Genomic DNA, 24,748 nt, shown 5'->3' on the forward strand with positions numbered 1-24,748 from the left:
CAAAAGGTAAACAAAAGCCCAGCAGCATGCATCAACATAGTACAACAACAAACACAATCGCCAATTAATTTCGCGCACTACACGCGCGCCAGCTTCTCAACCCAATAGCGCAGACTTTAGCGATAACAATTTTCCCCGCTCAGCTTTGGCGCATTACTTCATGCGCTCGCGCTCTCCGCAGCATCTCAACTCAGATAACACCGCGCCATTGCTTGTATTGTAATTGCCGGCAAGTGCAGCAGTAGCAGCAGCAAAACAAGAAAGGCACAAAAAAACAACAATACAAAAAAACGCGGCGTTATTATGATTTTAACTGATTATTATATTTACGCGCTGCCGTAACACCAACGCCACCATCACACATACATGCGCGCGCCGGTCGCTTTTGCGCCACCATACACCAAACAGAGCTCCACCACACTCCACGCCATCAGCTGCGCGTCATCAGTCTCGCTAGTGTCGCAGCAACCTGTCGCTTTCTTGTTTGTTTATATATGAGTATTGTTATGGTTATTTTTTTTCGTATTTGTTTCGGGGAGCTCCACTGCTCCACTGAGCAAACGGATTCGAACAGCTGTGCGTACGAATGCGCGCTCGTCGCCTTTTTTGCTCTTGTTATTTTAGCGTATCGTTGGCGAGCGTATGCCGCGCTGACGATCGGATCTGATCGGAAAAGATCGCCGCAACTCTCATGGAACGTCGGCGGCAGCGCCGCCAATGCAGCCACACAAAAGTAGGCAGCAATCTGCCGGCGAGTTGCAGTCTTTGAGAAACGCGCGCATTTGAAGGTTTGAAGGCGGCTAAAGCAAGCAATCCCAGGAAACTAGTGCCAATAAGAACGGGAAAGCGCACGTATGGTAGTTAAAGCATTTTTCTAAAATAATAAAAAAAATAAATAAAGTATTTATTGCAAAGAAAGCGGATACGGATATCAGTGCGAAAAGAATATGAGTATCAAATAGAATGTCTGCGTAAATCATGAGCTGAATATAACAAAAATTAATGAGCTAGAAAGTGATAAAAATAATTTGAAACTATCGGTTGTAAACCATACAAAAAGAAGAAGTGTGCAATAGAAATGCTTCCAATTAAGCATAAAATAAATTTGTTGTGATGCATTAGGAAATGCGTTGATGCTTGTTTGAATCAAAAGTGATAAGGATCCAAGATCCATTGTGTAAAATTGGAAATTCTACATACATATTTTGTATGTGTGTGTGAAGGAGCTGCTTAGATTTGTGGCAAAGTTTTGATGGTGTTACGAAAAGATTATAAAAAGAAAATTTTGATTCTCAAACCGTAAATAAGGTAAATATTTCAAAAATATTTCTAAAAAAAATTTATTGATAAGACTTTTCTAAAGTGTGATGTGCTATACCGGAATGATATCTAAGTGCTCAGCCACCGCCAGGTGTCTTCGAAATCCCACTTGAAACTCATAAAATAAACTTCCTATCGATTTCGCCCAAATTAGTTTGGCTTTCAGAATATGGCGACTGGCGTGACATGACAGTAATAAAATAGGTGGTTAGGGAATGAACCAGCAACATAACGATACATTTGTGATTAGCAGTCAATAGTAGACATATCCGCTGATCAAGCATTATGACTCTAATAAGTGGAAGCTGTGTATTAATGTAATGTGACAATATCCTAATTTATCTAGCAACCAACTACGAGAATGCTCTGGTGTGCCTTATCCTAGGCATGCAAAACAATTATACAGTCGTCTGGTAGGGTATTTTTAAAAAACAATATTCCACTTTTGTAAAAATTTAAGAGCACCGATCTTTGCTTCAGGAGGGCTATTGCGTATAGGTTGCACCACAGCTCATTGACTAAATGAGTTGAGTGCTACCTTACATACTGCATAAAGCTGATGACTAGAATACCTAAGAGTATATTCAGACAGGCCGCTAATCGGCAATTGGCCAAGCTTTCTCGATTAAGACGCTAATTGAGCTCGATTTACCATACAAAATTTTAACTTTGAGGTATGTTTCTGGTCCTCTTTTACAGCTGATATTCCAACAAGGATGGTTCAAATTGTACCTAATTTGCGGAAAAAATTTACGTAAAAGAAGAAGAAAAATGTACCTAAATGTATTTATGTGTTTATTTTAAAGAAAATAAGAGGATAATCTACTCTTCGTTATCATATCAACTTGTGGACTCACATTAAGCAAAATTTGGCTATGAAACGAATCTCTGCGCGCAGTTCGAGACAAAACTATGTTTTCTGGGAGGTGAATCTAAAAAGAAATATTAACTTACTATTTGGCGTAATCAGGTACAGTTACGTTACTTTGACCACCCTTTTCTATCATTTGTGTGCCACTTCATAAAGGAAGGAAGCTATTGGACAAGTTACCTACACCAGGAAATGCGTTGAAATGTGAATAAAAATAAGAACTGATTTCCTGAAAAGTGATTTGACTACGTTCCAAATGTACCAACTAAATAAAGGATAACACCAACTTTTCCATCAAGGTAGCTTATCGAGCAGCGACTGAGTGTGAACACCAAAAAGCGGTTACTCGATTAGAAGGTTAATTGAATCAATTAAATTTCTATCTGAGCTTAATATAACATATCCTCCCTTGGGAAAATGTGGGTAACCGTATCTTTCCTTATTAACTCGTCAGCCTCGCACTCAGCCTCCATGTGTATGGGGCCATCTCGTTTAAAGATCTACGGCTTTAAGTAAGCGACATTGCTATGTTCACTCGTGAGTCTAAAGGCTTTCCAGAGCTACCTGACTGTATACGAAAACAAAAAAACACCAACTCTTCTCCTTCAAATTACAATTTTTTAGACAAGCTTACAGTGTTTTAAATTACTTTCGGTTTTTCGTAAGTCAAACTTTAAGGTAAAAGGGGATGTTGAAAGAGCAGAGTTTGCCTATTTGAAACAAATGGTTTCAGCTGTCCTTTTTATTCCAGTCGCCACAACAAATTTGGAAAGAATATTTTTGCAAATCAATTTGAATAAAACAAGAAATAAACTAGAAGATTTCTTTAAAAAATCCTTCAGAAGGTACTAAATTTAAGGTATCGTATCAAATGCTCAAAGCAAAGCAATTTACGAAAAATAATAAAACTGAATTTTATTCAAACAAATGTAATTTAAATGTTCCAGTTTATAAATTCTTTTTTTTTTTTTGCTTAGCTAGTTACCTATAATTTAAATGGTTAATATAAGTTCATTTTAATAGTTTTTTTTTTTGTTATTTATGTTTTATACAATCAAAAAAAAAAACTTAATTTTTCAAAAACTCCCTTCGCCTTGATGGTCACAGTTTTTTAGTTAGTTATTTTGTGAAAATTTACAGTTTTTTGAAAAAAAAATCTTGCAACACTGCGCTTCATATATGATCAGCGAACTGTAAAGATATCTCCAGGCTCAGTAATGACGAAGAAATTTCTGCTTCGTCTTTTCCTTCAAGTTTGGAGCCATCTGTATAAAATTGCATGGCATTAGACATCAGAATGAAAGGTCTGCTGTAACAGTACTGTCGTCGAGCTGGTATTGATTGCCTAAGATAGCCAACCGAGTGCCGTGAGATGACTCGAATCATGGACCGGCTTCTTTAAGTACTACTGATGCAATAACGGTCACTTCTCGAACGTCTGTAAGCTTGGACAAAAGCGTCTCCCTTACCTTTATGCAGTACATTTCGGTCTCTTTTTATGCGGTACATGCGTTCTTCAGAAAGCCGCACAAAAAAAAAACCGCATAAAAAAGTTATTTCATACAAAAACAGGGGGAAGGCATCCCCGCATAAATTCAGGTACTCCGTGAAAAAAATTCTTAAAAAACGCATAAAAATATCTAGTGGGGCAATATCAAGCAAAAAAAAATAACAATTTATTTATTCACTTCAACACTTATTATTCCATATAAAACTGATCATTAATGAAATAAATAAATAACTGAAAAAAAGTCATAAAAACTCTCAATAGCGAAAAAATGGTTTGATAAATTCAAATCCACATAAAAAAACTGCATAAAAATAGACCTAAGTTTACTGCACTTTTTGTATCCTTTGTAGGTTCCTAAGCGCAATTAAGCAGGCTTTGAAATTGCTTGACTATTTTCAATGCATTCGCAGTTACTTAACTACGACTAACACAAATAAATCAGCAAAAGCAGACAGCAAAAGCGAAAAAGAAAAATTATCTCATTTGCTTCAGCTTATAGAGCTGTTTGTTTTTGCTTACACACTGTCAGCCGAAGCAACCAGTTTAGAAAAATTTGCTGTTGCTGCAAGCAGCAAGTTTGGTGTATTCTCAGTTTTGCTTTCGATTTTTTCCCTCGACTTATTTAGAATCGGGTCAACCATTAGTTGGATATTTCCACACATTTAGAAACTACGACTTTCTGCCACTCTCAGTCCACTGTGCGGCTATGTCTTTGCAAAGCAACTTGACCAAAATACTTAGCATCATTTTTTAAAATAAAGTTATGAGATTCAGCACTTCATGCCGTCTTGTAAAGACAACCAGCTCAGCCTTGGCAAGGTTTGCCTTTTTCAAACAGGTAACTAGTGAAGCAAGAGAGTTCTACTAGATCGCATAAAGTCTTGTATCTATTTGCCTACTCCTATGGGGTGCCCTTTTTGAGCGACCTCCGAATCGCAAGACCTTTTAGCTCCGAGCTAACTATATTGTAGATCTGAAGTTGGAGGATGAGGCCAACCAGGAACTTGGCTACACAAAGAAACGTCAGTTCTGACGTAATCAATTAATTACTTAAATATTAAGCAAATGACTGAAGAAAAAAGAACAATCGTTCATAATTAAGCGCCACTCAAAGCATACAGACCATACATACATATGTGCATATAAAAAGAACAACATGAGTGTTGCGAAAAAAACATTAACAAAAAAAGGAATTAACCAACTAAGTGATTAGCAAAAGCTACAATAATTAATTCTATCATTCAAACAGATAAAAGTGGGAATGGTTCATAAGCACAGCTACTTAATTATGTTTTAAACTTCTGCTGACTTTTTTACCTGCACGCGCCACCGTGGGCGTCAACTGAGAAATGAATAAGCAGATTTAAAATGTAACCTCTTTTTGTGTAGACACAAACAGACATTATGTTTAGACTATATTAATTTTTTATTTATTAAGGCTTTCGCAAAGTCATTGCCAAAAAATAAAATGCTGATGTTATTACAAAATTGTACTGACTAGGCCATGCTTGTTTGTTTGCTTAAGGAGTAAATATTTAAAATAATTGCATGAAGTAGTTTTTAGGCCCAATTCTTTACAGCTCATTTAGATCAAATTACATCATTATCATCAAGTAGCTGCCATAACAATGGCTTCATGCGTTTATAAAAAAATGTATACACGTGAATTTTTTCACTCCACATTATTCACCAATCAGTTTATGTAAAATGCTTATAATGCTATGTATGTATGTATGTATGTATGTAGTATAGACTTTCGAAATTAAAGTAACTTAATATGTATTATGATTTCGCAATTTGGCTGGAGAATAAATAAAGGAGAACTAAAGCGCACGAAAAAAATTTTGTGAAGTTACGTAATTAACGGATTTTAGCATAAACGGAAAAGAAGAAATTGCATATACGACAACAAACAACCATGAATGAAATTTTGTTTCAAAACAGCAAGCTATCTCGTAAATGTAAAGCAGAATATACACAAGCAGACTTGTCTGTACTACATGTCAAGTATGACATACCGTCGCATCGTGGATAGCCGGGTGTGCATACCAAATTTTAGCTCTGCAGACATGTATGAAGAAATTTTAAATTTTTCAATTTTTCTGCTCGTTGTTGCGACAGGTATAAACGTTTATAGTACACAATGCAGACAGAACCTTGGCGGAATTATACCAGGTGAAGTAATTAAAGCGAGAAGAAAGATTTTGACACTGCCTTATTTGAAAAATTGCCTTTAAAATTTGACTATACGACAGCCGAAGGCCAAAAATTACTTCGACTGTTAATTACGCCATGGACAGAACTTTCATATTGGTATAGAAAAGTTCAAAACCAGCAAACATTTGGAGTCACAAATAAGTCATATCTTTACATTAAAATAATAAATTTTAATAGTTTTCTTTTTTTTATTAAATAAAAAATTACTAGTCACGACTTTTTCCATTTCAGTGACGATGTTTGTTACGCCTTTTTGCATTTCAGGTGACGATATTTATAATAAAGAAACGAATATATACATACATACATACATATATGTATGACAGAAACTTTCCTTTACGTTGTGTGCGCGGTGAGCGGAGCGCGGCTCCTCCCATATCCCATTTTAGAGAGATCATGAGCCGCCGTTTACAAAAATGCAAAATATGAAATATTAATTTTCGCTTGTTTTGAGTAAATGAAGGCACTGGCTTGAGCCTTTCCGTGTTACCGGAGAAGAGGGGGCCGCCAAGGGTATGTACCATTTGTTGTGCATAAAAGTGAAGACGCCAGGCTCCGGAGGCTTTTATTTAAAAAGTTCTTTTGGCGGAGGCGGTCTTCAGCCGCGGATTATATCCTTACTAAGTAGAATTCACCTTTCTGTGTTTCCGGAGAATAGGAGCCGAGACCGTAAAGGAAAGCCACCACGAAACTTTTGAAAGTTGTTTATTGGAAAAAGCGGTATTAGTATATTCACCAATAAACCTAAAAATATGGCTCCATAACAAGCCGTATGTGAGGGAAATAAGAGTCCAGTATGAATAATTTCTGCCTTTAAATGCTTGCTGGGAAGACGTAGATCCGAATGCTGTAATTTTCGTTCACTTCAGCGATTATAACGAAATGATGTTTGAACAACGTGTCGCATATAGTGTATACTCAACTGACATGCGACCAAGTATGCATACAAGTCTGATTGTGTATATTCTGCTTGAACCAGGCGCCATCGAAGTCAATAAGTTGGTTATTGCAGTAGCCTCAGTATTACTATATGAGTAACCAGCTGATAAAATTAAACAAATCACTATCTATCCTCGACCGTTTGTATCTCATTGCATGAGAAATTGTTTTGAACGACCGAGGACTAGGACGTGCACGAAAAATGGCAACGAAGAAGTCGAATATTCTCTTTCATTATCATTCTGCTTTACTTAGTGATCGATTTTTGTGAAAAATAAAACGATTTCCACACTAAGTTCCTAAGAATATTACAATTCGTTTCCATCACAAGACTTTGGGAAAAATCGGCAAGTTTTGCGTCAACTTCTAATACATATCCGCAACCTTGTAAAAATTTGCCTTAGGGAAGGGATTTCCAGCCTATACTTAGCTAATTTTAACTCGCTAGCTCATTTCAAAAAAGTTACATTAAGTCCCTGTCACAGCCAATGAAGAATTTCCTGCTATTGAGGTTGTTCTCAATAAGTTGCCTTTGACCTTGCGAAATAAATGGGACTATCCTAGTATGGGTCATTCCAGTCGCCTAACTTATACAAGAAGTGTATAGAAGTGAAAAACACGTAGCCAAATTGCTTGAGAAAGCCAGTTGCTTTTAGGATTACATAAATGAATAAATTTAGGTACGAGACAGCAGACGATAACATTTGGTCTGAGCAGCCCTTTTAGGCCAAAATTCTATTAGGTTCGATCTCTGACGGACAGTATGCTTACTCCTAAGTAAACAAAGACCTTTATAGTGTCGTGCTCCCTTTGTTTGTTGCTAGGAGGTACTTTGACTTTTCCTCGTTCTCCGCTAAACAAAATCCTTTTTCTTCTTTCTTAAGGTTGAGTAAAAGCTCGAAAGGTTCAAATATAATTGCATTAAATGTGAAATAAGTGAACACGCATTTTTAAGTGGAACGAATGAGCCTCGACACACTAATCTTTTCAGTCTAACACGCGAAAATTCACTAGCCTTTTCCGTACATCTGAAACCGGTTATGTACTTGGGTACGTACATATATTGGTACCTAAAGGTGAAAAGGTGTCAAGTCCAATTTTTTTTTTAAATTTAGTTTTTGATGCAAAATGACAGATAATTTGAAACGACAACGATTTCTCGTCTCTTCTGAGCAATTTCAAAAAATGGACTTAGCACCTTTTCATGTTTAGGTAACGATATGGTATATAATTGTGCTAATAAGAGATTTTTCTATGTGTATATTTCAGACCGAAGTCATACCGTATTTTTCTGAAATTGCTAAGGTAAACTATTATTTTCTTACCCTTCTTGCCCATGAAAACCCGTTTTCATACGGTCTAAAAAGATTTATATAAATTATATATCGTCACCTGAAATGCAAAAAAAAACGTAACAAACATCGTCACTGAAATAGAAAAAGTCGTGACTAATAATTTTTTTTTTCTCAAACGAGGTGGGGACTTGTAATTCGGTGAAAGCCATTATACCAATAAATTTTTTAATAGTTAAGACTTTTTACATTTCATCGACGATGTTTGTTCTTCTTTCAGTTTAAATAGAGCTTAACGTATTAGAGCAAGTGACTCCAAAAATCCGGATTGCAAGTTTTCCTTCATATTTTTTTGGTACTGCTAAACAGATTTGACGTGATGTGAAATGTGCAACAAAATGTACGTACTCATTTTTTAGGTACATTAGTCAGCTTTTAGGTACAATTTTTCCCTGAAATTAAGTACAATTTGGAGGTTTGATTTTCCATCCCGTATTGATAGCTCTAGTCATCAGAATATAGTCGCGTTGCCTTCTACTGGGTGACACAAAACGACCGCATTTTATAAATAAAACGTGCTTTTTATAGCCAGTTACACGAAAGCAATTTAAGTAGTAAATGATATTATTTTTACTTGGATTTATTATGAAAACTGACTAAATGCAAAAAATTATTTGTCTCTTAAATTGCTGGTGAAACCGGCAGCCAGTCTATGACATTTACGTATGAAACGCGATATCCGCTAAATGCTTACCATGAATCCTCTGGAAACACAGGATTCCAGGACTTTTTGGCATAGTTAGGGTTGTATAACATTTATAACGCTTTTGATTTCGTTCTTCAGCTCTGCAATCGTCTAGGGTTTATTGACATAGACCATACTTTTTACGTAGTCTCAGAGAAAGACGTACAATAGTATCAAATCGCAAGATCTAGGCGGCTATTTGACCTCGTTGTTTCGTTAGATAATGCGTTCTTGGTACTTTGTTCACAATAGGACCATTGTTTCTAGCGGGTTTACACAACACATTGTCCAAGTACATGTCATCTAATTCAGACCATAAACAGTCTTTTTTTTAAATGTCACTATAACGTCCGTTCACCGTAATAGCGTTTCCGGCATAATTTTCGAATCCGCATCGCAATGCGCCAAATTGCACTTCTTGCAGAATGACCATTTTCAAAAAACCTTTCCAAATGTCTTAAAAAAATTAAATTTAAAAAAAAAAACATTAAAGTATCACAAATAATTGCTGCAAAAGATACCTCACCCTCGAATTGGATCACTTTTATGCGTTTTTCTACTGAGTATGGCTCCATGACTAAATTTGCCAAAGCCTGTAATACCAATTGTCTGAAAAAAATTAAAAAATTACATTAAGGTATCACAAATAATTTCTGTAAAAGATCTGCCATCATCACCCTTTGAATCACCCTATACAATTCCCATACCAGTTTAAATGATTTCTCAATGCTAATAAAAAATTCTTTAGTGCAATTAAAAAATGTTGCGAGTCATGCAAATTTGGCAAAATAAAACACAACCTTGAAATTTTTATATGGCTAATTTCGAGTGTTCTTTGTTGCTTGAAAAAAGTTATATTTTATCACAGAATGTATGTCCATATGTACATGTATGTATTATATTCATCACGCTTTAGGTACAATAAGCTGTTTCTTATCGTACAAGGCATTTATTGTTTTTTAGAGGTGTGAGAACTCATGTTAGTCTAATCTTATCGTGCAATTCATCTACTGATTGGACAAAACTAATCGGCGCTGTAAATTATTTAATTTTTATTATTGCTATTAACAGAATTACTGAGCGATATTCTTGTGGCAAAAATGTGAGATTTTATATACACCCTAATTTTACGTAAATTAGTAGATACGATTTGCGCCACTGTGCACTAAAAAATGAAATTCTTATCCATTTCCTTCGCCTAACATAGAAATATTTTTACGAAGAATAAGAATTTAGTCAGTTAGCAAAAATTTAAATAAAAAAATAAAAATTAAAAATTAAAATTAAACATTGAAATCAAGAATCGTAGAAAGGCCGGAAAAAATATTTGGATTTGGTTATCAAATTTAGTTTTAGCACTTAAACTATTTTTTTGTTTTGTTTTGGCAAATAATAATTTTGGCAACACTTAACAAATTTTTTATACACTCAATTACGTAAATACTGAGTGATTCTGAACATTTTGCTCTTTACCCTCGCAAATGCAACAAAAACAATGATGCAAAAAAATATGTTTGTAAATTTGTAATTTATACATTCACTTAGTGTGGTGCAATAAACTTGTGGTTTTCTATTTTTCCATAATCGCAGTTTTCCACGTACTCTCGTCAATAAATGTTCACGTGTGTGTGTTTGTGTAATCCATACTACACGTGCTTTTCATTTTCTTTATCCATATTTTTTTTCTCTAAAAGTTTTACACATCAGAAGCGACTTCATACCGATGTTTGTATGAATGTATATACATATGTATGTATGTAAGTAAATACAAATAAAACGTAAAAGTTAAGTCACTGGTCTCATGCGCCGGTTACTGAGATTGCGCTCGATCGGCGTAACAATTGCGTGGCATAGGCAATTTCGCTAATAAATATTAATTTTTTATGAGATTTGTGTTTACATAATTTGCGCACTAAGCGAAGCGCATTCGTATAAGCGCTGAAAATCAAGACTAGAAGTTAGAAATGATTATTTAAACCTTTTCATTAGAATAAGATAACCATAAACATATGTAGATAAATATTTATATTGGGGCGCCTCATCATTTTAGAACTTATTGTATTTAAAGAAGTCTTGCGCCAAAATATTTCGGATACGTATTAGGATTTACGTGAGCTTTGCCGATTTTAAAAGACCTCCAAAAATCGAGTTTTACTATAAATAAAATTTATTTTTACATAAAAATATTTTTCCAAAAAATCAACTCAGATGATAGAAGAGTTTAAGCTTAAAAGGTCTGCATAAAAATGTTTGAAAATTTTAACAACGGAATCGAAATAGTGCGATTTTCGGAGGTATTTTCAAATCGGTCCCGCTCGGGTAAATGGCAATATTTTACCGAGATATTTCGACGAAAGTCTTAAAATATAAAATTTATAATTTCGATAAAAAAAAAACAGTACCGTTTTTTCAACTTTTTTTTTGTACGAATAGTGATGCACCCTAATGTAAAATATATGCATATTCAAAGTGGATGCACTTCTGGATCATTGCCAATGGAAGCAATGGAATTACTTAATTCTGGGTACTTTGAAACGTTTTCTTATGTGAATAGTTAATAACTGAAAATAAACTGTGTTAGCAAAATCTTTAGAAAGTTCTCTTTATACAAATAAAGCCAATAGATTTCAGCAGCAAAGGTCCTTATCATTTGAAAAACAAAACGACTTCAACGCCGTAAACCCGCTCATCTCCAAACCAACTTTGCATCGAACTCCTACGCTTACGAAAGAACCAACAATTAAACTGAAAAAAAGTATTATTTAGCGGCGATCGTCACACATAGGCAGTTGTAAGTAAAAATAGATAACTGTGCCATAAATTGACGTTGATGAAGCACAATAAAGCACGGTAATCTCTTTGAAGATAAAAAGGTGCGAGAATTATAAATCTTCGTAGCTTATTTTAATTTATTTGCAAATATTTTCAACACTCGCAGCACTTTTTTTAGTACTTTTTTTTTTGTAAGTTCTTATCTAACTTTGGCGGCCTCAACAAGGCTTTAAAAAAGGATTTTAAAAAGTTGAACAATTCAGCCCCACGAAGAAATGTTCACTAACAAACTGCGGCTCGAATTTGATAGCTCAGTTCGTGACCGAGACACCCAAAAACAAGATCAACAACTGAGACCGCTAGGTTAGGTTAGGTTAGATTTTTAGGCTGTCTCCGGAAGATGGCGACACACATAGACTCTACTATGCTGTCCATTGCAATGCCCTTAAGAGCGGAGAGGGAAAAGGACGCAGTGGTAGGGAAAGAGGGGGAAGATAAAGGAAGAAGACGACACCTATGGCTTCTTGTATAAGAGAAACGCTCCGTGCTCGCTAGCGACTGATGTCCATTCCCGAAAGTAAATCGGGAATGAACTGTGAAAAAGTGTGACCCAAGATGATTAAACCTTAGGCTCGCAAAGGCAGGGCACCATAGCAGCAGGTGTTGAGATGATTTCACCTCATCATCCTCCATGTAGCTAAGTTATCGATGATATTCAGCCTTACGGCGTGCTTACCTATCGCGCAATGACCAGTTAACAATCCCACCAACAGCAAGAGATGTAACTTGCTAACTCCTGAGAGCTCCCTAGACCGCCTCCGCTCTACACGTGACCAAAAGGATTTTGCTACCTTGCATTCCAAGGTTTTCGCCCAGCGCTCACTGAGCTGACTAAACGCTTATTTGTCCAGAAGCACACCACACGAGGTTAGGGGAACTCTTTTCGGAAGTAATTCCCAAGGTCAGGGAGCTCTAGTCCGCAAGTAGTTCTGACTTGCCAGTTCATCGGCCATGCAATTTCCAGCGATTTCGCTGTGACCTGGAACCCAAATAAGCTTAATAGCGAAGTAATGCTGTCGGAATAAATATTCACCTCCTTAAAGGGTGTTAGACTAGAGAGAAACCAATCCAAAGCCTTTTTTACCGCGATCACCTTTGCTTGGAAGGTCGCTACAGTGATCCGGTAACCTAACTTTTAGGCTGATGGAGAGTTATCCGCAGAAGACACCTCCGCCTACCTTCCCATTCAGCTTCGAGCCATCTGTAAAAAAGTGTACAGGACCACGATTCCAGATACTGCACCCCTCCCAGTCCTCTCTCATTGGAATGTGGATGGCGAAAGATCCATTCGCATCCAGAACCGGCGTGCAGTGGTCTGTCCTAGTCGGTGGGAAGTCCAAGCCTTTCAGAATACTGGAATGCCCATAGCTCGAGGTGAACTTAAAGCCCACCCCACTTAGCCTTACTGCGGCATGCGCAGCACCGGCTTTGTCAGCTATATCTATAGGCACAACATTTAACTTGGCATTGAGTGCCATAGTAGGTGTGGTTCGAAGTGGCCCCCTGACTCCAATTAAGGCGGCTCTTTGTACCCTACCCTGCCTCACGATGAAGGGTCCTTGTCCAGTGCGGTCCACTAGACGAGTACCCCATATAATACAATTTTCTTAATTTAGTTTAATAAAGCCAGCTACCGTAGCCTTATTGACTCTTCCCTCTACGTTAGGCCTCTAGGAAAGTTTACTGTGAAGGACGTAGCCCAAGTAAGACTGCCTATTTAGGGAAGACAGCCACTTCTTTCCTGAGGCACTAACGGGTCGTTGACGACAACGACTCAAAGCGGTGGTGGAAGAACTCCCCCTTGCGGGGTACCTCTATTCAAACATCTCCGGATTGAAGCACTGCTCCACTCTGACGAGACAGTTCTGTTGCAAAGCAAGCGGTAAATAAACCTTACAAGGTCGGCTCCGACCTCTAACTTATTTAAAGAGCTAAATCATGCAAAATATTATTAAAAGCCCCCTCGTTATCGAGGAATCGCGAATTCCTTCTGTGAAATGTCTGCTAGATACTCTGAACGACAGTGTGAAGGGCCGTTTAAACAGACCTATCTTACAGCAGGCATGCTGATTCAAGGAAAGGCGCTTCCTGAGATCGATCAGCCTCTCCAGCGTATTTAAAAGAAGCAAGGAGAGACTTATCGGCCTGAAGTCCTGGGGTGATACATGAGAGATCGCTAACTAGGACTTTTTCGAAAGCATTCAACGCCGTTTTCCACGCCACGGTATCAAAAGACACTTACACTTCCCCTCTCCCACAAGGGCCCAAGCAGTGGAGGGCGAGTTATCTGAGTGGTGGGCAATCATCAGTAACTTTTCAAGATCAACATCGAAATCCTGGAAATAGCAAGTTTCCTGAACCTACCGTTATTTGCCTAAAAAAAAGTACACCGCCCTAAGTCCAGCTTCTCAAGTTAGCTGAGGGAAGATATACAGCAGAACCAATTTAAGTGGTTCGAAGATGCTGAGGTGATGATGAAATCGAACCGTTTTTCTGCCATTGCCTATCTCAAACTAGACGAATAATCGAATGGGCATCAACATCAAAACGCTTACAAAAGTAGCCTGGAAAGTAGCCAGCTGCTGCAACAACACCTTAACCTTTTAAAGCCCCTTTTTAAAAAAGATGACAAAGAACAAAACTTCCAAGAAATTAAAAAAAAAATAAATAAACGAATTAAAAATAAATAAAAATTAATGGGAGCGCAAAAGACAAGGTGTAACAAAAAACTTAACCATCACGTTCGTTCAGCGGTCAAAGAACCAAAATCGAAAAAATTACAGAAATTACATAATTTTACCATAAAGTGAGACCAAAGAAAGGTAGAAAACAACACTGACTTTTTATTACAGCAAATAAGCGAGAGCGAAATGAAAGGAACAGCGCTTAACCCAAGGCTTAGCTTAACAATTCTACGCTTTTCGATTTTTCATTGCTGACGAAGTGGAAAAATAAGGCAATTACCGAAAATAACAACAAAAATACAATAAAACTCCAAAATTCCATACAAAAACTTGTCCAAAAAATGATATTTATAGAATCGAAAAGATCTTACTTTATACCTACATATTATTTAACGCCAGCCACGAAAGCTTACCTCATTATTTATGTAAATGACTTTCTTGCTCCAATCGTTGCCCCTCTCCACCACTCCCTCCCTGCACCACCCGCGCATTGTAACGATTAATGGCTATTCCGATTATGGCCGGGTTGGTCCGCACATCGTAGATTGTCTGGTTAAGTGTCATTTCGTTTTTTAATAACCTTACTTTTTCTTTTCGCTTCCCATTAGCATGTTTTTGTTCTTTTCACCAAATTCTTTCTCAGCGTTGTTTGCTTTCAAACAAAAAATGCGCAGGCGCACAAGCTGTTTGAGCCCATCTTTTCTCTTGCTATTGTTGTTATTTGCTAAGCAACGAGTTTGTGCGCCGAAGCGCGGCGATTATGTCACAACGCCTCCCCCGTATGCTGCACCGGCTACCCCTGTCTCGTCTGGCTACGAGTTTTGCAACTCAACTGTCCCAAAAAAGCTTAATCGTGACTTGACGCGGATATTTCCATTTCTAACAGCGAAAACCACATTTCTAACGCCCGGCGAGTAGTGGCCAAACGGTGGGAAGCAACACTGTCTGCCAGCCGCTGGCCCGCTGCATCGTTCCGACATTCCGTCAGTGCCACTGTAACTGTCATGGCCATGGCCAAAGCTGGCGCGCCGACTTCACATTGCTGCCGCCTGCCGCATCTTTTGGGGCCCACGGCAATTCATTGTCCACTAATCGCAAGCTGCACAGTCGATAGAATCGATGAGGTGGCAGCGAGCATGTTCGCATCTGGCGTCGCAACAACAACAGCAACTGCTGCCCACTGCCCCGTCGACTGCGCCGCGCATTTGATGTGCGTGAAGCGGAAGAGTTGAAGTTGGCGCTTCTAACGATTTTTATGTTACTTGATTCCTGTTCCACTTCCATGAACAACATGGAAAAAATAAATAAATACAAGAAGCAATAGAAGAAGAAGAATAAGAAGAGGCAGAAACAATCGTGCATTAGAAATGGTGCTTCACCGCCACCAAGAAGACGCGACTGACTGCTGACCAACAACCACTATCAAAAGTCCAAATAGCTTCATGGCAGCCAAACTGCCAAGCAACCAGCTAACGATAGCAGCAACTGCGATATACAAAACAAACAAAAAAAAAAAATAAATATTTTTGCCAACGACTAGCTGGAAAGCAGCAACAATTCTAACGTCGCGCATAAGTACAACCACTAACAGCCGACAACAAACTTACAACAACAACAACAAGCTAACAACATACACAGCGATAATTATCGCTGTGGCCTTTATATACATATGTCTATATGTATGTATTTAGTTGTTGTTGCTGCTTTCTATCCGCATGAACATTGAAAGTTGCCCATGTTGGCCTCATCTAGGCTCCGTGGCAGGCCGGGCGCGCGATGGCGCGGTGGGCATAGAATAATTCTCGATTTTAGTTGCTGCTTTGCTTAGATGTTTTGGCTTTTACTTCTAACGCGTTTCTAAGACTCGCCAAGCGCTGCCGCCGCCCGTGGAAGCGCAGAAAAGTGAAAGACGTGGCCACAAAGTGTGGGAAAAGGGTGCGGTGCGGCGTGGCGGTGGTGTAAATCGCCGCTGCGCAAATGGTCATTGGAAATAAAGAATCTTGGCGTGTCGCTGTGGGCAAGACAGAGTGCTGGTTGTGTGCTTGGAAGTCCAGTGGAAAATAAGAGGAATGTAAACATGAATTGGCTTGTTATAGGCCAACAGATAAAAGTTGTTTGGGTAGTCCAAAAAAAAAAAAAAAACAAAAAAAAAAAAAATTGAAAATGATGGAATTTCGCATAAATGGCTAGCGGAATTTCAATTTCATGTAAATTAAAATAAAATTCGTAGAAAGAAAGCTTTGATAGAACAACGGAAAGAGAATTATTGTAGCCGTTGAAAACTGTTGAAGGCAATAACGAACATAATTGCCATTAAGGCGGAGAATTATGTGATTTGCAAAATCGTTTCAAATGCCAAGCATATTCGAATTTCGACAATACTAACTAAATCGTGATTTTAATGTCGCTGTTCGTGCACCTTCAACCAAGTGAGCAACCTAAGTAAGAGCTTTGGTAATGAACTAGTGCTATGGTTTGGGTCTGGGCGATAAGAGAATGGCAGTGTGTACCGACGATCCCACTTATCCAATAATAAGAACTCCTTCTTAAGATTATCCCAGTAAAGAATTGTGAGCTTTTCGTCCTTAAGTCGACATTGTCACAAAACCTTACTAAACATTGAGAACTCCACAAATGGAAAAGAAGTTCCCTTTTATAATGAAGCTTCTTCGATTTAGAGTCTGTAATGGGGAAAAGACTTCGCCAGCATGTTTTCAGGCATCCAGTTCCCACAATTCAAGTCTGAAGTCTATTTCAAAAGCGTTCTAAAAGACCTTGGGTCTGATAGTTAAGCAACTCGACCTTCAATCAACAATAGGTCCATTCAATATCAAAAAATTGTTACGAATTGTTACTATTACTTGCAAGGTTTTACTGGAAGTGCATTCAATAACCCAAAATATTTGCTAGAGAGAGCGAATTCGAGAGCGTAATAACCCGAGAGAGCTGCAAATTCTTGCAAGTAAAAATTTTACGAGCAGGAATTTGCAGGAGTCAAAAAGTAAGGTTATGTTTCAAATTCAAATGTAAACAAACTGTTTAAGAGGATGATTTGATGAAACATAATTAGTGAAATTAAAATATGGATGAAAATTTTAAATCTATTGTATATTTTTTTATTTTTATGACGATGGGAACTATTCCCAACTAAAAAAGAAAATTGCGCGCCAAAACTTAACCGTCAGAAAGTGTCAAAATGGCTTAAGTTGCAAGTTTTTACTAGTTTTGCGTTCAATAACTTTTTCTCAAACTTTTCTCTTGCTCTCAATTTTACTCTCTATTTTTCTTTAACACTCTCGCTGCAAGTACTTACTGGAAAAGTTATTGAATGGACCTAATTAGACTACGGGCATTGACTGCGCCGAAGAACGGAACATAGTGAGTACATATTATTAGACCTTAACATACACTCTAAAAAATTTTTGTTTAAATTTGCGCATATTAAGATAGGCAACCAGTTTCCTCTCTTAATGAATGCAAATTTACACACCGTCCCAGTCGGAAAAGTAGTAATGCATTACATGCGTGATAAATAATATAATGTACTAGCTGTACCCTGCCACGCTTTGCTGTGGCATATTCCTCTTACATGGAAGGTAAATGATTAACGAAACAAAGCATGCGTTTCAGATAAGTTTTGATATTGCAATACTTGTGTATAGGTACACAATATTTTTCCATTCTCTACGTAGATATCAAGGCTATCTGGTTTGCCGACACGCAACATAGATTTTTCCATGTGAGAAGCACTCGGCATCTAAATCTAAACCATACTTTTACAAAGGTTGACCTTGAGCATTATTGATAGCGATTCCGAAAGCCAATCGAATTGGAATTTGCCATCTTTTAAATTGAAATGGTGTATCGGCCGGTATCATGGCAATTCTTCACCTATGAAAGGCCACGTTAAAATCTTTACTTATACTACTTTCTTCATGAATTTCTTAAGTGCGAGTCGCGTGCCGTTGCAAAGTTTTGGCTGATTAATATTCCGCAAGATGATAATTGGCACACCTACTTTCAATTTCAGAATGTTGGGTAATCCCTGGAAGATCAATCGAGTTCAAAATATCCGTTGAATAATTAACTGCTTCATTTGTTTCCACAACGATTACATTATTGAGTTGATAGACATCCGTATTCTTGCGCCAAGAATAGCTCGTTCACTGAAGCAACCGTGATGCCTATAATTAATTTGAATATCTGGAAACATTCTTTCGATCAGTTCTCCTTTCGATGTTTCTAAGTTACAAGAATTATCAGGCAATAAAATTCGTCCTAATCTCTCATTGACTGGCAGCTTTCCGTTCCCTATGTTCAGTAATTGTCGCGAGAATACCTAGGCTAGGTAGGTAGTCAACTGCAATGTATGTACATATATTCGTCTTGCCAACGTGTTGAATATTTCAGGCAAGCATTTATCTCGTCCGCTGGTGTCAATCGAGAAATAACAGGCAATGTTACCATAAATTCTCCTGCGAGCAATATCAATGCATTCCCAAATGGTTGAACATTTCTATGCAAATCTCACACCGATCGATCAAGAACCTTAAGAGATTTTCTATGTGCCATCGTGCACTCATCCCAAACAATGAGTTAACATTTTTGTAGTAAGTATTTTTCCCATACCGGAGGTTCTGAAAATATTGCACGTGCGAGTTTCGATGATTTGTATGTTCAATGGCAGCATTAGAGCTAAATGAGAAGTGTTTCCACCTGGTAACAATGTCGTAGATGTTCCAGACGAAGCGAGAGCTACGGCTAAGTAAGTTCTTTATCGAACCGTTGACATAATCTTATAAGGAATGTTCTCCTAGTTCCTCCTTCGCATCCAAGAAGAAGGTAATTTATCATTTGATTCTTCTTATTTGGCGCTGTAACCTCATAATCGATTTTATCCGATTTCGACAAAGCACGGCAGTCGCTTCTCTCTGTGCCAACTTACGTCAGTTGGAAATTCCACGTGAAGCCAAGTCCTTCTCCACTTAATCTTTCCATTGCAGTGGGCACCTCCCTCTTCTTCTGCTACCACCATCGGATTGCGAGTCGAATGCTTTTAGACCTAGAACGCAGTCCCCATTCGAACGACATGGCGAAGCCAGCGGAGCCGCTGTAAAACTTATACAGATCATCGTTCCATCGTCTGCGGTACTCATCGTCGCCAACGCATAGGGGCCTGTAAATCTTCCGTAAGATCTTTCTCTCGAATACTCCAAGAGCCGCCTCATCGGATGTTGTCATTGTCCATTCTTCTGCGCCATATACCAGCATTGCCATGATGATTGACTTATAGAGTGTGGTTTTTGTACGTCGAGAGAGAACTTTAATCCCGAATTGCCTACTCAGTCCAAAGTAGCACTTGTTCGCTACAGTAATTCGGCATTGGATTTCGATGCCGACATTATTATCGGTGTTATGCTGGTTCCTAACTAAACGAAATTGTCTACTTTCTCGAAATTACAACTGGCAACAGTGACGTGGGTGCCAAGGCCCGAATGCTCTGACTCTTTGTTTAATGACAGGAGATATTTCGTCTTCTCCTCGTTGATCACCAAATCCAATCGCTTTGCTTCGTTATCCAACTTGGAAAAGGCAGGAGAGACTTCGAGGTTTTTGTTACCGATGATGTCGATGTCATTGGCATATGCCAGAAATTACTCGCCCTTGTACAAATTATTTCGTGAGTGGTTCAGTTCTGCTGCTCTTATAATCTTAACATTTGCAATATGCGATCATAAATGCCCTTCTGATCACGCTTTAATTGGTGATGTTTGATTGGGCATATAATAGGATATCAGAATAATAATAATAATCATAATCTTCAGAATATTATCTAACGTTATTCAAATTATTCTCGCTAATTTTTGGAAACATTTTGCTAAAATCCCGAAGCAGTTCATCTAATTTAGCAAAAAAATTCTGAAAAATGTGGGTATTGTTAGGTAGATGTGTATTTCACTAAGGTAGATTCTTAGATATTTGAAAGTCGGAAAAACTCAACGCTAGAGCAGACACATTCTCTTTACTCGGAATATAGTTCGTAGTAGGCAAGTTAAATTGTTTATAATTAAAAGTTAACTATTTTATAATGTTAGGGAATGGTGACAACAATTTTAAGTTTTCATTAAGGATTTTTTAAATAGCTTTTATGGGTTATTTCATGGCATATTTTCATTGCGAAATTTGTGTACCAACTCTTTGTTGATAATATGATCACTTCGTTTGATTACATTTTGTAAATTCTTTCTTCATTTAAATTGCTCGGCTTTTGAATAAGTGGAAACATGAAAAAAAATCTCTAGTAAAGCTTTCTCTTACACTTTTAGTTCCAATCTTTGCAGTCTTTACTTTTAGATAGGGCATAATCATATCGGAAATATTTCTAAATCAAGATTTCTCAAATGCCTTTAGTTTGGGACCCACATTGTAACATTTCATTTCTTTTACCAATTTAATTAAGTTATATTTTCAAACAGGTGGCAACCCTCCTCAAACATATTTTCAACTGTAGGCCTTTTAAGGATTCTTTAGTTTGATACCCACATTGCATTGAATGTCCAATTTTGAATACAACAAAAACGTATGTTTAGTTTTCCAATATCAACAAATGTATGCCCAGCTTTTACTGCCCAGAAAATTATGTGCCCCTAAATGTATGGCAATTTTTAACCGACTTCCAAAAAAGGAGGAGGTTATCAGTTCGTCGGAATATTTTTTTTTTTTTTTTTTTTTTTTATGTATGTTACCGCATAACTTTGGACCACGTCAACCGATTTCGATAATTCTTTTTGCATCGGAAAGGTAGTGTCTCAGAGGTGGTCCCATACTAATCTGGTTGAGATCCGATCAGTGGATCATGAGATATATATATATATATTTTTTTTTATATGGGAGTTGAAGTCGGTTTTTTTTTGCTAAAAATTACTTGTTTAAAGTACTAAAAACTGAGCAAAAATTGTTATAGTCAAAATTGTTTCCAGCTTTGAAAAACGAAACGCAAAATCTACTTTCAAGCCTTCGAGTGAACCTTAAAAAGTGTCAAATTTCTTCATTCCATCATTTATTTGTTTGCCACTTCACGTCCAGGATTAGTGTGAACTTGAACTACTTCACTAACTATGCGATAAATAACTAAGACTCACTATATTATTCCATTACCCAGCATATTTTTATTTTCAATGCCAAGTATATTTGCGACATCAACAAATCATATAATTTTGCGAAAATTCAAATATTGTTAGTAGATTACTGTTAACAAGTTAATTACACATCAAGCGTATAGCGATAAGCGTCGCTAATCATAAAAAGATAAGGTTGTGTCAACAACAACAGCAACTAATGGCTGCCGAAATAACTAAAGTGAAAACGTACGCCGATTACTGTTTATACAAGAAGCTTAATTTATATCTATTTATATGTACATATGTATGAATAGCAATTCAACAAATGTTTGTTGCCACGGCAAACAAACAAAACTTTTAGACAAGTCTTTAACCGTCAAGCAGCAAATTTTTATTTTTAATGAAGCGCAAACTCATTTATCTTTTAAATATAACACGCATTCGGTTGTTATCAGCCTTCAAAGGCTTCCAACCTCGAAAAATAGAATTTTCGTTTATGGCCATAGACTTCTTAATGTTCAGAGGAATGTACGTGCATTAGGGTGCAATACCCAGAAAAGTTGTGGTTTTTCCCCCGGAATTAAATACTTCATTCCGCCAGACTGAACCGACTTTGATAATAACACCAAAAATTCACATTGTTTTGACTCCGTCAAACATTTTTATATAGAGCTTTTAAACTCTTCTATTATCTGAGGTGATTTTTTTTTAGGAAAAAAACGTTTTCAAAAACTAACTTTATTTATAAGAAACTCGATGTTTCGAGGAATTTTCAAATAGATAAATTTACGTGAGCTGGGTAAATCTTAATAGTTTTCTTAAAATATTTTGGCGGAAGTCTTTAAATACATTTTCTATTTCCAATGGAAAAATAGTACCGATTTTTTTTTTTATGGGGAGTGATGCACCCTAATGTGCATGCATATGTGTGTATGCATCTAAGTATCTATATATATAAAAATAAAATGTCTTTCGTATGACGGCGATGCCTGATCAAACAGCTGATCCGATTTCAATTCTGTAAAAAGTACTTTTTGGACCTTCTGTGTGGAAGGTTTTTCGATTTAAAAAAAATGTTAAACTTTTTGTTGTTGTTGCCGAAAAATGAAGAATGCTGAGACATCACGATTTCACAATTTCATAGAGTTTTCTGTACATTAAATGTCACTAAACTACTAAACAGCTAGCCCAATTTGGTTCATATTTGGAACATGTGTCAGCACCTAGAAAAGAAATATTCTGATCAAAAATGCTCTCGCTAGGCGGCGCTAGGGTCGGAATATTCCTAAAAACTGAATTTTCTTGCCGATCTGGCTCATATTTAGAATACAATTCAGCCAATTGAAAATAAATATTGGGACTAAAAATGTACACGATACGTGGCATTGTGGACGAGATATTCCTAAAATTCTTATACACTGGGATAATGATAGATATCTACTATTTATTTGTAGAAGTATGTATGTATGTACATATGTATGTATGTATGTGCCAGGTTGCACCCTAAACAGATGGACAGAATTGAATGAAATTTTGGCAGAGTATTGCTATCACACCTGGGCTTATAATAGGAAGAAAAAAAATGCGATTCGTTAAGGGGGCGTGGCACATCCCATAGGCGTGGACATTTTTATCAGCTATAACTTCGATACCATAAGTCACATGAACTTGAAATTTGGTATACAGACATATCTATGGTAGGTGCTTATAGTAAGGTGTCCTTACTAATATTATAAATCCGAAAGTGAGTTTGTTTATTTGTTACGTTTTCACGCTTTAACTACTCAACCGATCCCCATTGAATTTTGTACACTGGAACCATTTAGCCAAACTTAAAATATAGGATAGATTTAATCTCGATTATACGAGGGGGCGTGGCATCTCCCATAAAACGAAATTTTCATAGAGTACAAGGACTTGGTACAGATACATATACATATATAAAAACAATTCCATTTCAATGGAGGAGGGCTGTCACCTGTTTGAAAAAATCAAATTCGACTTGAATTAAGGGAATTATTTATTTGAAAATTATATTAAAGAATGGATGACAAGAGGCTTAAAAAAGTTGTAGTTTGAAAGGGTTGCCACCTGTTCGAAAAGCCAAATTTAAATTAATTATTCACAAGCTATCTGAAAAATTAATATATGGGTGTCAAATGAAAGATTGCTAAGGAACCTTCAGGTTGAACATTAAACATTTTACGGAGGTGTTTTACAAGCGTTGCCACCCGTTTAAAAATTAAATTCATTTAAATTAAATAAATTACTACAATATGGGTATCAATCAAAATATTTTTGATAAGGGTTTTAGTTCTAAACTACATGTAGGAGGGCTTCCATCTGTTTGAAAAATCAAATTCTTCTTGAATTAAAGGAATTTGATAATTGGAATATGTATCACAATATGGACGTCAGACAAGAGGGATTTAATAGGGTTTTAGTAAGAAAATAATTCGAAAAGGGTTGCCACCTGTTTTAAAACTCGAGTTTAAATTAGAAATGTTCAGCTTAAACATGTAGAGTTTTCCAAAGTCTTTGAAGAGGGTTGCCACCTGTTATTAAACTAAATTCAAATACAATTATATTATAAGTTTAATGAGTTATTACAATCTATGTTTTAATCGGAAGAGTCTTGAAAAGGCTTTATTTCTAAGCAACATATGAATAGCAGGGACTCCACATGTTTGAAAATTTAAATTCAACTTGGATTATAGGAATTAACGGTATAAAAAGTAAAATTCAAAATGTTCAGTAATTTCAATGAATTATTATAATTGGGTATCAATCGAAATGATTTTGAAATGGCTTCATTTCTTAACTATTTACATGTACATAAGTATGAAAACAGTAAACAAGAGATAGATTTAAGGATAGTTTTAGTATGAAAATATTTTGAAGATGTCAAAAAAATTTTAATCGCCTGATTTTCGCATATTGTAAGTATATTGGCCCGTAGTCATAGAGAAGTTAGAAAAAGGTTTTAACGAGTAAAATTGTGTTTTATTATAATCACCATTTTAACTCTGTTATAGTCAACTTAAAATGCATTTTATGGCAAAAAAAGCATTTTAACTTTAAAATGAGGAGAACGCGTTTTTAAATAGGTAAAATAAGGTTTTAAGTTTTGTTTTGTTGTTGAAGTAGTAAACGCAATTTTTTTATTTTATATTTGTATTTTAACATAAACATCATTTTATTTTATTGTATTAAATTT

General features: G+C 36.7%; 1 protein-coding gene across 1 annotated transcript in view; it reads left to right on the forward strand.

The window, feature by feature from the left end:
* Positions 1 to 781: 781 nt before the first annotated feature.
* Positions 782 to 24,748, forward strand: part of LOC118739302 (ecdysone 20-monooxygenase) — a 53,288-nt gene continuing 29,321 nt past the window's right edge. The window contains exon 1 of the mRNA XM_036470547.1: positions 782 to 1,308. The gene's annotated coding sequence lies outside the window, so the exon portion shown is untranslated. The remainder of the gene's footprint in view (positions 1,309 to 24,748) is intronic.

This window comes from Rhagoletis pomonella, unplaced genomic scaffold (genome assembly GCF_013731165.1).
Source record: "Rhagoletis pomonella isolate Grant_MI unplaced genomic scaffold, Rhpom_1.0 Rhpom_scaffold_00005, whole genome shotgun sequence".
Lineage (NCBI taxonomy): Eukaryota > Metazoa > Arthropoda > Insecta > Diptera > Tephritidae > Rhagoletis > Rhagoletis pomonella.